Raw genomic sequence first — 14313 nt, 5'->3', positions numbered from 1 at the left:
AGCAAAATAGTACAAGGCACTTCCTGGCCAATGAACTGAATTTTCTCCTATTCCAAAGACAAATTTTTCTTTCTTTTTTTTTTTTCTTTAGTGTTCTAAATTAATCACTGTTGTAGGATTAGAGGAAAATTAAACCCCCAATGACTGGGAAGTTGGAAGGAGAGGAGCCAGGTATCAGCCATGCCCTTTTATTTCCCATCTTCCCAACCAAGAAGAGGACTTTGGTCATGAGCACAGGTGAAGATAAGAAAAGGGACATGGTTTTCCCTGCCACCGGGAAACTCTAGAGGCTCTCTTCATAATGGGGTACCCTTACACATAATGGGTAGACTTGGTTTAGAGTCTCACACATGTGTTCTGAGATGATTTTGAATGAAAAGTCAGAAGGAAGCTGAAAAAAATCGTGATTTTAGAGCAGTATAGAAAGGTACATTAGCTTTCAATCAGCCCTATCCTCTGATTTTAAAATAGATTGTATTCCATTGACTCTTTGGAAGTGACTCTGTAGAGTACATGGTGCTCTGATGTGAAGTTTCTTGAACTGAGAAGAGATGCTTTTATTCATGTTTGGTTAACCATTTCCAGAATAACATTGCTAAACACAAACTTTGTACAATGTTTGATCCATGATTCCTATCAGCATTTTAATAATTGAATGTTTCTGCATGAATGTTGGAGAATATATTCATTGAAGTGTGGTAGTCACTTCAGTGGAAAATGTGGTGTATTTCTACATATGAAGGTGATTACACCATACTCTTCTCTGTGGAGAAGTAGTAGTCCAGATGGGGGAGAATCATGGAAAGGGAGGAGGGATTGACATATTCAAGAGGTATTTAAAAGCATAGCTGATAGAATTTGAGAACTAAATGCACAGGATGAAAAAAAAAAAACAATAAACTCAAGGGCTTGATTAACTGGCTAGGTTACTAAACAGAAAACACTAGAAGTACTTTCAGTGGTGGGGAGCAAATTTCCATGTAGAGTCTTGTAGGGAACAGTTATACCTGAGTATGTATCTCTGATTAATTCACATAATCATAATTGGTCTTGTTTAAGTTTTAAATTTAATACCATCTGATCATTATTTATCTCAAATAGAGCCTAGTAACAAATTTTATTTTTGCCACTATTTACTCATAAAAATGAGCATTTTGCATGTTAATGTAATTTGTTTTATTAGAAATCATGATTGCAGTTGACTTAAAAAGCTAAACAAATAACGTTTAATGGTGCAAGCAATAAAATGAAAAGGTCTCCAATTCAAATTTAGTTTCTAAATCACAGATCTGTAAACATTTCCAAATGAATTGGTACCCTGCAAGTAATAAGTTCAAAATATTTATTTAAACTAAGTAATAAATATTATTTGTAAATGTATTGTTCATAAGTAATAAATTATTAATTTAAATAATAAATGGTATTTCTTTAAATTCAGCAATCGATATTCAACAAATACTTATTAGACTCTCACTAGGTTCTAGCCAATGTATTGTTAGACATACCTCAATAAACAAGATGTGAGCCCTGCCCTTTGCAACAACAGGGATGGATCTAAGTGAATCACAGAAAGACAAATACCATAAGATTTCATTTATACGTAGAGTTTAAGAAACAAAAAAACAAACAAAGGAAGAAAACAAACAGTCAAAGGATAGCTGCTGATTGCCAGAGGGGAAGTGGGCAGGAAAATGGGTGAAATAGGTGATGGGGATTCAAGAGTACACTTATCGTGATGAGCACTGAATATTGTATAAAATTGTTGAATCATTATAGTGTATACCTGAAACAAATATAACACTGTACGCTAACTATACTAGAATTAAAACAAAAATTTAGGGACCCTGGGGTGGCTCAGTTTATTTAGCGTCTGCCTTCAGCTCAGGTCATGGACCCACAGTGCTTGGATCAAGCCCTGCATTGGGCTCCCTGCTCAGTAGGGAGTCTGCTTCTCCCTGTCCCTCTGCTGCTCCCCCTGCTTGTGCTCTTTCTCTAGTAATTCTTATAATTTTGTGGTATACTTTTAAAAGGAGGAATGGTACAAAGAATTACTAACAGAGAATGAGTAGGATAATGGCTGTAGGGAATTTATTTCATTTTTTATTCCTTAAAAACCTAAATGACAGTGAAAGCTTTTTTCTTTAAAGACATCTAGAGGGATGCCTGGGTGGCTCAGTCAGTTGAGCATCTGCCTTCAGCTCAGGTTATGATCCCAAGGTCCTGGGATTGAGTCCCACATTGGGTTTCCTGCTTGGTGGGGAGCCTGCTTCTTCCTCTGCCTGCCGCTTATGCAATCTGTCCCCATTTGTGTACTCTCTCTCTCTTTCACACACAAATAAATAAATAAAATCTTAAAAAAAAGTTTTAAAGGCCTCTAGAAATGTTTGGTTTTTCTCATTGTGAATCAAGTTTCTGCTATGTTTATTTAATTTTAGCTATGTCAATGGACTGATTAAATAATTATCAATAATATTTAAACGTCCTTCATATATTAAAACAAATACTGAGGTAACTAAATGTTAAGCTGAAGTTGATTTTTAATGTTAATGGAATATATTAAATATCCATGTATTGTGTAAAAACCTATGAAAAATATAGAACTTCTCTAAGCCTTTTTTTTTTAAAAAACATTTATTAAGCTTCAGTTTCCTCATCTATAAAATGGAGGCAGTGTTCTCTAAATTGCATGGGTTATTTAGGGTAAGATGAAATAATGTCTTGTAGGGCATTTAGTGTAGTACCTGGCACTTAATAACCACTCATTAAATGGTAATTATTATTATTATTGTGACTGTTGCTGATATAAATAAGTTAGTGCCTTTTTGGCTCTATACCAGATAAAGAAGACTAGTCTTGGTGGTAATGATGCATGACTCATAAAGGTCTCTTTCTCAGAAAATTACCTTTTAAAGAAAAGAGAAGAAATAAAAACACGTAAAATACCTCTAAAAAATTCTGAAATAGGGGCTGAGTTGGTTTTTTTGTTTGTTTTGTTTTTTGGCAAATTCTACCATTGTTTCTTGAAGAATGGCCTTTTAAAAAGTCTTTATCTGTGAGGGCAGATATCCCATGTAGTCTATTTTACCAAAAATGAGGTACGACAAAAATTGTGGTGTGTATAAGGTTTGGTTTTTTGTTTTTTGTTTTTTCCTTAGTGATACTTGCCATTGATTGACTGACTGAAGTCTTATAGTAAAACAAATAACTTAATCTGACTATATGCATGGGCAATCTAAGTGGAGACTCCCAATCTCCATCTGCTTCTGACTGAGTGATAGCTTCTGATTTACTGAAAGGCATGCGTTTGTATATTTTAATTATTAGATGTGATAAGAAAACAGTATGTGTCATGATCTGCGAGTCCTATGTTATTTACAGTAACAGGCACAAGGATATACTAAAGATAGTGCATATACACAATGTGCCATTAGAAAACTGTAAATGTTGATTGATTTTGGTACTGTATTTTCACTATGACAACAATAAAAAAGTAATAATTGTAAAAACCTGTTCAGACCAGTTTCTGACATTCACGAGTTGCCAGAAACTATTTCATTGCATTAAACACCTCCCTGACACACCCAAGACATTCAGAGGCATATTTAATTTAGTATTCAAGGGTCTTTGATTCTATACATTTATATAACAAAGTAAGAATAAAATACAGAGAGTCAGGATTTGTATGAGAAGGGAAGGAGGAAGGAAAAAGAAAGAAAGCTAGCTGTGAATGTGAGCATAATAGATTTTATGTTCTGTGACCTGAAGACCATAGGAAGGTCATCTAAAAATATTTAAAATGTTCTAGTCAATGTGGAAAAAAAGGAATGGCTGTCTAAAATCAGTGAAAATAGTTATAATGTTAAGTACAATGCTTTTGATAATAGTGAAAATTCAGATTTGGCATTGACAGAATACTTCTGATATTTAAATATTCCCTTAAAGTCTGAAGTAGACATATCAATGAAAAAGACGCTAGCCTAGGCTGGGGCGGTGGGTGGGGTGGGCTGGGGAATGGCTAATAATAAACATACCACATGATGCAAGGTAATGAAAAAGAAATTAAGTATGGCATTATTTCAAGTGTTTTGTTTATAGGGACATGCTATAGGCCATCTATATTGAGCACACCAATTTAAAAAAAATTGATAATTTTTCCTTACAGTTACTTTTCCATTTCTGGTTTCTACGTTATTGCACAAGGAATTAACTATGATCCCTAAGTTCTCTTGAACTTTGTTCAATAGAATGAACTTTGTTTTCTTTGTTAAAGTTCTTCAAATAGTTTTTAAATGTTTCTTCAAAATTTTAAAAGTTATACAGATAACGTTGATTAAAAGTTAAACAAAGGAGAGGCTCTCACCAGAATGTATTAGTCATAGAAATGTCATTATACTTTGTGAATATTCCATTATCATTGGCATTGCCACATTGGTAATAGCCAATACATCAGCGGCATGCAAAGGTCTCTTTGTCTTTAGCATCAGATTAATGTTATACACAGCATTCTAATGAAGGGGATTTTGCAGACATAAATGATTAACAAGTAGCAGAAATAATTTAGTGCTCAGCATTTCGTGATTTTTTAAAAGATTTTTATTTATTTATTTGACAGACAGAGATCACAAGTAGGCAGAGGCAGGCAGAGAGAGAGGAAGGGAAGCAGGCTCCCTACTGAGCAGAAAACCTGATGCGGAGCTCGATCCCAGGACCCTGGGATCATGACCTGAGTGGAAGGCAGAGAGAGAGGCTTAACCCACTGAGCCACCCAGGTGCCCCGATTTTTTTTTTAATTAAAATATCTTACTTTTGTTATTGAAGCAATTGTTTAAAATAGCTTAATCATCAATTAACTTGGGAAGAAGTGAGTAAAAAAACTTTTTTGATCAGGTGATGCTAAGTGGATTAGAAAATGTGAGGTATAAAAATTCACAAAATAGCACACCGTCTTTGGGGTGATCCGTGGTGGACATTTTGAGGGCAGCTGACCTGCAGCCTGCGCGTCCCGGACCGCCTCCCGTGGAAGCCTGAGCCGGCCGTGTAGCTTTCTCCCTTTGTCTCATAACCATGTCCACCAACGAGAATGCTAATTCACCAGATGCCCGCCTTAACAGATTCAAGAGCAAGGGGAAAGACAGTACAGAAATGAGGCGGCGTCGAATAGAAGTTAATGTGGAGCTGAGGAAAGCGAAGAAGGATGACCAGATGCTGAAAAGGAGAAACGTAAGCTCGTTTCCCGATGATGCTACCTCTCCACTGCAGGAAAACCGCAACAACCAGGGCACTGTAAATTGGTCAGTTGATGACATTGTCAAGGGCATAAATAGCAACAATTTGGAAAGCCAGCTCCAGGCTACTCAAGTTGCTAGGAAACTGCTTTCTCGGGAAAAGCAGCCCCCCATAGACAACATAATCCGGGCTGGTTTGATTCCAAAATTTGTGTCCTTCTTGGGCAGAACTGATTGTAGTCCCATTCAGTTTGAATCCACTTGGGCTCTCACCAACATTGCTTCTGGGACCTCAGAACAGACCAAGGCTGTGGTCGATGGAGGCACAATCCCAGCGTTCATTTCCCTGTTGGCATCTTCCCACGCCCACATCAGCAAACAGGCTGTGTGGGCTCTAGGAAACATTGCAGGGGATGGTTCCGGTTTTTGAGACTTGGTTATCAAGTATGGTGCAGTTGATCTGCTTCTGGCTCTCCTCGCAGTTCCTGATATGTCATTGTTAGCATGTGGCTACTTACGTAACCTTACTTGGACACTTTCAAACTGTGGCAACAAGAACCCCGCACCCCCGCTAGATGCCGTCGAGCAGATTCTTCCTACCTTAGTTCGTCTCCTGCATCACGATGATCCAGAGGTCTTGGCAGATACCTGCTGGGCCATCTCCTACCTGATGGATGGTCCAAACGAACGGATTGAAATGGTCATGAAAACAGGAGTTGTGTCCCAGCTTGTGAAGCTTCTAGGAGCTACTGAATTGCCCATTGTGACTCCTGCGCTAAGAGCCATAGGAAATATTGTCACTGGGACAGATGAACAGACTCAGGTTGTAATAGACGCAGGAGCGCTTGCTATCTTTCCCAGCCTGCTAATGAACCCCAAAACTAATATTCAGAAGGAAGCCACGTGGACGATGTCAAACATCACAGCTGGCCGCCAGGACCAGATACAGCAAGTTGTGAATCATGGATTAGTCCCGTTCCTCGTTTGTGTTCTCTCTAAGACAGACTTTAAGACACAAAAGGAAGCTGTCTGGGCTGTGACCAACTATACAAGTGGTGGGACAGTTGAACAGATTGTATACCTCGTCCATTGTGGCATAATAGAACCATTGATGAACCTCTTAACCGCGAAGGATACCAAAATTATTCTGGTCATTTTGGATGCCATTTCCAACATCTTTCAGGCTGCTGAGAAACTAGGTGAAACTGAGAAACTTAGTATAATGATTGAAGAATGTGGAGGTTTAGACAAAATCGAGGCTCTACAAAACCATGAAAATGAGTCTGTGTACAAAGCTTCATTAAACTTGATTGAGAAGTATTTCTCTGTAGAGGAAGAGGAAGATCAGAATGTTGTGCCAGAAACTACCTCTGAAGGCTATACGTTCCAGGTTCAGGATGGCACTGCTGGGACCTTTAACTTTTAGCTTGTACAGCCGACGCAGAAAGTTGTTTGTGGTGTGCTTTGTTTGGTAGAAGTTTGTCTTACTGTTTCTCTACTAAGAACTCTTTTTAAATGTGTTTTGTTATTGTAGCACTTTTTACAACAAAACTCTACCTGACCAGTTCCAAACTGTAAAAACTGTATGAAGCTCCTCCTGCCAGTGGGTTTCTTATTTCTATGTGGACTCTCCTCTCTTGCAGTGTCCTGTAAATAAAGATTAAATTCCACCCTTTTCTTTACTTCACCGTTAAAAAAAAAATTTTTTTTTCACAAAATAGAGTAAGTGGATAATTTAGATTCAGGTGCTGTTCAGTTAAGTTCAAGACAAAACACCATAATAATAGTAAATATTTTCATCAGGAAAAAGGGAAATTAATAGCAGGATCTAAAAGGTGTTAATACTGGCAAGATTCTGCTTCAAAACGAGATGAAATAATAGGAACCAGATTTGCCCTCAGATCTGAAACAGATGGAAAAACGGAACAATATACAAAACAACAATTTCAATAGGCTCGACCTCAAGCAGTGAAGGATAAGGGTCCCTGAAGTGTAAGAAACAAACAGGGTGAGATTAGTAGTTGCCCTGGAATACTGCCTTATAAAAATTTCTAGGCTTTGCCACAAAAAGGAGGAATCCAGGAGGAGTCTGCAGAGTCAAAGGACTAAAGGGACAAGATGAGAGTCTGAGAAAACCAAGGTGCTGAAGTTCGCAGGCCAGAATACTGAAGGGGAAAGAACCCTGGTTATGTGCATGGAGTTCTTAGTTTTCACGGAGTACTGACCAGCCCATGTGTGTGAAGAAACTATCCAAGGCTAGAGAGTCCTGCAAAAGCCAAAGGTGAATAATGGGAGGGGCTTACACAGAGCCATCAGTAGTGTCTTTTCCCCCTACTAAACTAAAAACCTCAAGATCCACAAACCCTTGGGTAGAGTACACAGAAATGTCTGCCCTTGGCCTTGGCCTTGTGGAATGATTGGCCTGAGCACTAGGCCCTGTCCAACACATCTTAACAGCAAGAATCGGAAAGACCAAACTGCTTCTTCCATGTGCATCCTAGGACAAAGCTCAAAAATATAGAACAAATGTCCAATACCCAAAGAGGTAAAATCACAGTGTTTGACATTCAGTTAAAAAAAAAAAATCCTGTAAGACATGATAAAGGGCAAGAAAATATGATGCATTATTAAGAGATTAAGTCAATAAATCAACTAATAACAGAAGTCTTGCAGATGTTAGAATTGGCTGACTAGGACACCCAGTACGTTTATTATGGCTGACTCTGTGCATTCAGAAGGTTAAGCAGAGACATGGGAGAGATTCAAAATGAACTAAATCAAACTTTTAGAAATGAAAACTGCAATGTGTGAGAAGAAAAGCACCCTGGTTGGGAGTAGTAGCAGATTAGAAATAACGGAAGAAAAAATAAGCAGATTTGAAAACAGCAGTATCAATTACTCTAAAATGAAAAAAGAGGAAATCAGAATAAATCAACAGGGCACCAGTGAGCTGTGGGGGGAAAATTAAGCATCTCATGTGTACTTGTGCCAGAAAGATTGGAGAGAGAGCATTTTAGTGGCTGGGAAAAAGCATGTTAAAAAGTTAACGATTAGGGGTGCCTAGGTGGTTCAGTGATTAAAGCCTCTGCCTTCGGCTCAGGTCATGATCCCGGGGTCCTGGGATCGAGCCTCACATCGGGCTCTCTGCTCAGCAGGGAGCCTGCCTCCTCCTCCTCTCTCTCTCTGCCTGCCTCTGTGCCTACTTGTGATCTGTCTGTCAAATAAATAAAAATCTTAAAAAAAAAAGTTAACAATTAAAAATTCCCAAATTTCTTAAAAACTCTAAACACACATATTCAAGAAGCTTAATAAGCCCCAAACAGAAGGAACATGAAGAAACCATACAAAAAGTATATCATAATCAAATTGAGCAAAAGCAACATATAGAGAAATATCTTTAAAACAACAAAAATGAAAGAATTCTGTGCAGAGGAAGAAATATAAGAATTACAGCAAATTTCTTGTCAGAAATAAAGTAAATGAGTATATAGTAGAGCAACATGTTTAACTGAAGGAGAAAAAAACCTGTCAACTGAAATATTTTTCAGAATAAAGGCTAGGGCTCCTGGGTGGGTCAGTCGGTTGAATGTCCCACTGTTGGTTTTGGCTCAGGTCATGATCTCAGGGTCTTGAGATAGAGTCCTTGTCTGGGCTCTGTGCTCAAAGGAGAGTCTGCTTGAGATTCTCTCTTCCTGTCCATCTGCCTTTCTTCCACTCTAGAATAAATAAGTACATCTCTAAAAAGAAAGGAATAAAAGTTGAATAAAACATCTTAAATTGTACAATAGCTAAAAGAAATTATCGGATAATTCTCACAGAAGTAACAAAAATCAAACAGCAAAAAACTCTGTCATGGGGTTTCAGTTGCATTAGAGCACTCTATTCAGCATGTAATTGGAGGAAATACAATGGAAATACTGAAATAAACGTAATATTCTCCCTAATAAAAAAAAAATCAAACAGCAAGATACTGGACTTAAAAATCAGCATATAAAATCAGATTAAATGCAAATAGTCTATGCCATTTAGAAGGAGATTTTCAAATTGAATAAAAAAGCAAGACACTATACACTGCCTACAAGAAACACACTTCAAACATAAAGACAGCTATAGGTCAAAAGTTAAAAGATTGACAAACATTGGATTGATTATATTAATATCAAAGTAGATTTTAAAGCAAGGTAATACCAGAAAAAAGGAAGATCATTCCATAACGATAAAGGGGTCAGTTTATTGAGAGGATATAATTACCCTAAATATTCAGGTACTTAATAACCAAGCTTCCAAATATGCCGTGCAGGGCCACCTGGGTGGCTCAGTCAGTTAAGCATCTGATGCTTGGTCTCAGCTTAGGTCTTGATCTCAGGGTTGTGAGTTCGAGCCCTGCTTTGGGGCTCCATGCCTACTTTAAAATATTCTTTCTTATAAAATACTTTTTTATAAATATATATATATGTGTGTGTGTGTGTGTGTATACATACATATATGTATGTATATATATATGCATGCAAAATTTATCGAGCCACAAGGAAAACTTGACAAATCCACAACTGTAGTTGGGAATTTAAAGATCTCTTCAGTAATTGATAGAAACTTTTTAAAAAAGAACAGAAAAGCTGTAACAACATAGATTTTAGGGGAGTTGTTTTTTCTTAGAATATAGAATATTTTAAAATAATTGTCATCCAACCTGACCTATTGAGATTTATAAAGTACTCAAACTAACAATAGAAGAATACATGTTTTTATCAAGTATACACAGAACATAGACTGGTAAATTCAAAAATGATTAAAGTCAGGGGCACCTGGGTGGCTCAGTGGGTTAAAGCCTCTGCCTTTGGCTCGGGTCATGATCTCAGGGTCCTGGGATTGAGCCCCATATCAGGCTCTCTGCTCAGCGGGGTGCCTTCTTCCCTTCTTCTCTCTCTGCCTGCCTCTCTGCTTACTTGTGATCTCTGTCTGTCAAATAAATAAATACACTCTTTTAAAAAAATGATTAAAGTCTTAAAGAATGTATCTTTTGACCACAATAGAATTAAGCTAGAAATCAACAGAAGGATCACTGGCATATCCTCAAATACTTGGAAACAAACTGGCACATTTATAAATAATCCATAGGTCAGAAATGAAATCAGTAGGGGAATTTCATAAATGAATGAAAATGAAATAATGTATCAAAATTTGAGGCATCCTGCTAAAGCAATGTTAGAAGAAAGTTTATAGAACTAAATGCCTATAGTAGAAAAAGAAGTAAGGTTTCAAAAGCAGACTACATAAAAAGAAAACCAATTCTTAAATTAAAAATACATAGGAGAAATCGATAATTAAGAAAAAGGAAAAATCACTGAAATAGAAAACAGTAAAACAATAGAGAAGCCAAGATAAGAAGATCAGTAATATCATCAACCTTGAGCCAGATGATCAAGAAGAAAAAGAGAGGAGACCTGAATCACCAGTATGTTGGAAAAGAGAAATTGCATCACTACAGATTCTAAAGATCTCAAGAGAATAATAAGGGAATATGATTTTAAAAAAGCTTTATACCAACAGATTTTCCAAATTTGGTTAAATAGACAAATTCCTTGAAAAGACACATATTACCAAAACTCATTTAGGGAGAATTAGGTTATCTGAATAGTTCTGTTATATATTTTAAAAATTGAATATGTATTTAAAAATTTTGCCCCTAAGAAAACTATAGTCCTAATGTGGGCTTAAGAAAGAAGAAAGTGTAAATTCTTTACAAGTTCTTCCAGAAAATTGAAAAGGAGAAAATATTTACCAACTCACTGAAACCAGCATTACCCTGATACCAAAATGAGACAAGAAAACTACCAATCAGTGTCCCTCATGCGCCCTGATGCATATATTTCTTAATATAGTTTTAGCAAATCAAAAGGACAGTACATCACAACAAATTTGTAAATCCCAGTAATGGAAAAGTTGGTTTAATATTCAAATATCAATCAAATTACTGCATCATATTAGCAAGCAAAACTGGAATAAGAATTTTTTGTAACTTCAGTGGAGAAAGATCATTTGCCAAAATTCAAAATCCATTGCTGGTAAAATCTCCCAACCAAGCAGGAATAGATAGGAGTTTTCTCAACTTGATAATGGCATCTACAAAAAACAATTATGTAACTGGCCTCATACTTGTATTAAATTACTAAGGCGACCATAACAAAATATCACAGACTGTATGGCTTATATAAGACATTTGTTCTCACAGTTCTAAAAGCTAGAAATCTGAGATCTAGGTGGTGAGAGGGTGGATTTCATACTGAGTCCTCACTCCTTGCTGTATAGATGGCTGTCTTCTCCCTTAAACATGTGGTTTTTCTCCTGCACATGTGCTTGTGTGTATCCAAAATTTCCTCTTCTTATAAGGAAATTTAGTCATATTGGATAATGGCCCACAATTTTAATTTAATTACCTCTTTAATGACTTTGTTTGCATATGCAGTTATATTCTGTGTAACTGGAGGTTAGGATTTCAATGTATGAATTTGAAGGGACACAATTCAGCACATAGAAATACTTAATGGTGGGGTACCTGGGTGGCTCAGTGGGTTAAGCCTCTGCCTTCAGCTCAAGTCATGATCTCAGGGTCCTGGGATGGAGTCCGCTTCTGAATCCAGCTCTCTGATCAGCAGGGAGCCTGCTTTCCCCCCCTCCCCGCCCCCACTCTCTGCCAGCCTCTCTGCCTACTTGTATCTCTCTCTTTGTCATAAATAAATAAAATCTTTTTTAAAAAAAAGAATTTTTGAAAACAAGCCACAATAGAAGGAAATATTTGCAAATCAAATACCTGACAAAAGACTTGTATCGTGAATATAAAAATAACTCATAAAACTCAATAGTAAGAAAACAACCCAATTTTAAAAGTAGGGAAAAGAGCTTGACAGGCATTTCTTCTTCAACGAGATATGGCTTGCAGTTAGCACATGAAAAAATTATCATCATTACTGATTAGGAAAATGCAAATTTAAACCACAATGAGGAACTACACATAGCTATTAGGTAAGAAGGCTAATTTTTTTTTTTTTTTTTTTTTACTAACCAGAACAAGCTTTAGTGAGAATATGGAGTGGCTGGACACTAATACATTGCTGATGAGAGTGGGAAATGTTACAAGCAATTTGGAAAATAATGTATCAAATTTTAAGAATATTAAATGCACACTTGCTATATGATCCAGCTATTCTACCCTTAGATATTTATTCAAGATAAACAGAAAGCATAAGTCCGTACAGAGGCTCATATGTTCATAGCTGCTTTATTTGTAAAAATCAAAAACTGGAAAAAAAAAACCTAAATATCCATCAAAAGGTGAAAGAATACATCATTAAAATGTTACTAGGGAGATCCAGTGAAGGTTATGAGGAAACTTTGGGGAAGGATGGATGTGTTAATTATCTTGATTGTGACGATGGTTTCATGGGTGTATATATGTCAAAACTTGTTAAATCATACACACTTCAAACATGTAGCATTTGCTGTCTGTCAGTCATACTCCAATATAGCTGTTTTAACAAACAATATGCTTAAACCCATGATAGGATCTGTATAGGATAATGAATACTTGCTATGTTTTCTTTTTTAAAAAAATGTACTTCAAAGTAATTATAATAAAGAATAAGATCAATTTGTTGCCTTTAGGGAGTTGACAGTTTTCTGAGAGATTACGGTTGATTTTATCTAAGAATTGGGAGAATTGAGGTTTATAGGAAAATCAAAACTTATGTTAATAGAATCCTATTTTAAATATTCAGAGGAGGAAAAGTTTGTTTATGGCTGAAAGAAAAAGCCATGTATTCATGATAGAGTTGACATTTCCAGCATGCCTTAAAAAGTAGACATGATTTCAGCAGAGGAAGATGAGACAGAAATTCTAGGTAGGAGGAAGAAGAAGAACAAAGGCAAAGAGTTGAGAGGTGGTGGAACATGTTTTAGGAATCCGCTATCAGTACAGCTAGAACAGAACGCTTGGAAAGATCTTGTGGAAGATAAGCTTAGGAAGAGCATGTGGGTGGGGCAGATCGGACTTAAAGGCCATCCCAAGACAATTCTGTTTTCCTCTTTAAATATTTCTTTGACTCCCAAAGGTAGAACTAATTAGTCTTGACTGTGTTTCCCTGGCATTTTACTACATATCCTTTGATAACACCTGTCACATTTTATTGCATCTTGTGTGTGGCTTTACCCTTAGGTACTCTCCTATTAGAAAGGACAATATTCAGCTCATTATAAATGCTCAATAACAGGTGTTTCCCCACTTTAAAAAATAGAAAAGTCTAGGAGCTTGTCATAATCTCAGTAGGCAGGTGGAATTTGAACTGGTCTTGGAAAAACGGAGTAGGTTTTGAATGAGATGGAAAGTAGACAGAAGGGTCTTTCATAGAGCAGAATGAAAATGTCCATAGTAAACAGGGGGAGGGGTATATAAGGAGTACTGAGAATTGATGTTTACAAGAAAGCCAATTTTTGTTATTGGTTATTATTTAGCCCAAGCAAACAAAGACACATGTTCCATATTTACTATGAAAACTACATGGGTACAGTAGAGCTCTCAACAACCAGAAGCAAAGAATTTTATAAGTTACTAGCAGAATATATGTCTCTCTGCAGAACTATGTTTATTTTTCTTTTCTCTTTAGTTAAGATTTATATGTGTTATACAAACATAGAATTAGGAGTAGTAGTATATTTTCTATTGGCATTGCATTCTATTGTCATTATGAACCTTTGGTAGTTCATGAACCATTGGTTAAAAAGGATTGAGAGGGGCACCCGAGGGGCTCAGTCTGTTAAGTGTCCAACTGTTGATTTTGGCTCAGGTCATGATCTCAGGGTTGTGAGATGGAGCCCTTGTCAGACTCTGTGCTCAGCATGGAGGCTGCTTGAGATAATCTCTCTCTCTCTCTATCTCTCTCTCCCTCTTTCTCTCTCCCTTTGCCCCTCCCTCCATGTATGTATGTTCTTTCTCGCTCTCAAATAAATAAATAAATAAATAAAATCTTTAAAAACAAAAGGATTGAGAAAGAGTGAAGTAGAATTTCAGCACTTTGAGGCAGACTTGTGCTTG

The 14313-nt window shown here is 36.7% G+C and overlaps 1 protein-coding gene and 1 pseudogene across 1 annotated transcript in view; both read left to right on the top strand.

Moving 5' to 3' along the window:
• Positions 1-14313, top strand: part of ADGRV1 (adhesion G protein-coupled receptor V1) — a 549981-nt gene that overhangs the window by 338461 nt on the left and 197207 nt on the right. The gene's annotated exons all lie outside the window — the stretch shown is intronic.
• Positions 4976-6907, top strand: LOC122917608 (annotated as a pseudogene).

Source organism: Neovison vison, chromosome 1 (assembly GCF_020171115.1).
Source record: "Neovison vison isolate M4711 chromosome 1, ASM_NN_V1, whole genome shotgun sequence".
Taxonomy (NCBI): domain Eukaryota; kingdom Metazoa; phylum Chordata; class Mammalia; order Carnivora; family Mustelidae; genus Neogale; species Neogale vison.
This window is presented reverse-complemented; position numbering and strand designations above follow the sequence as displayed.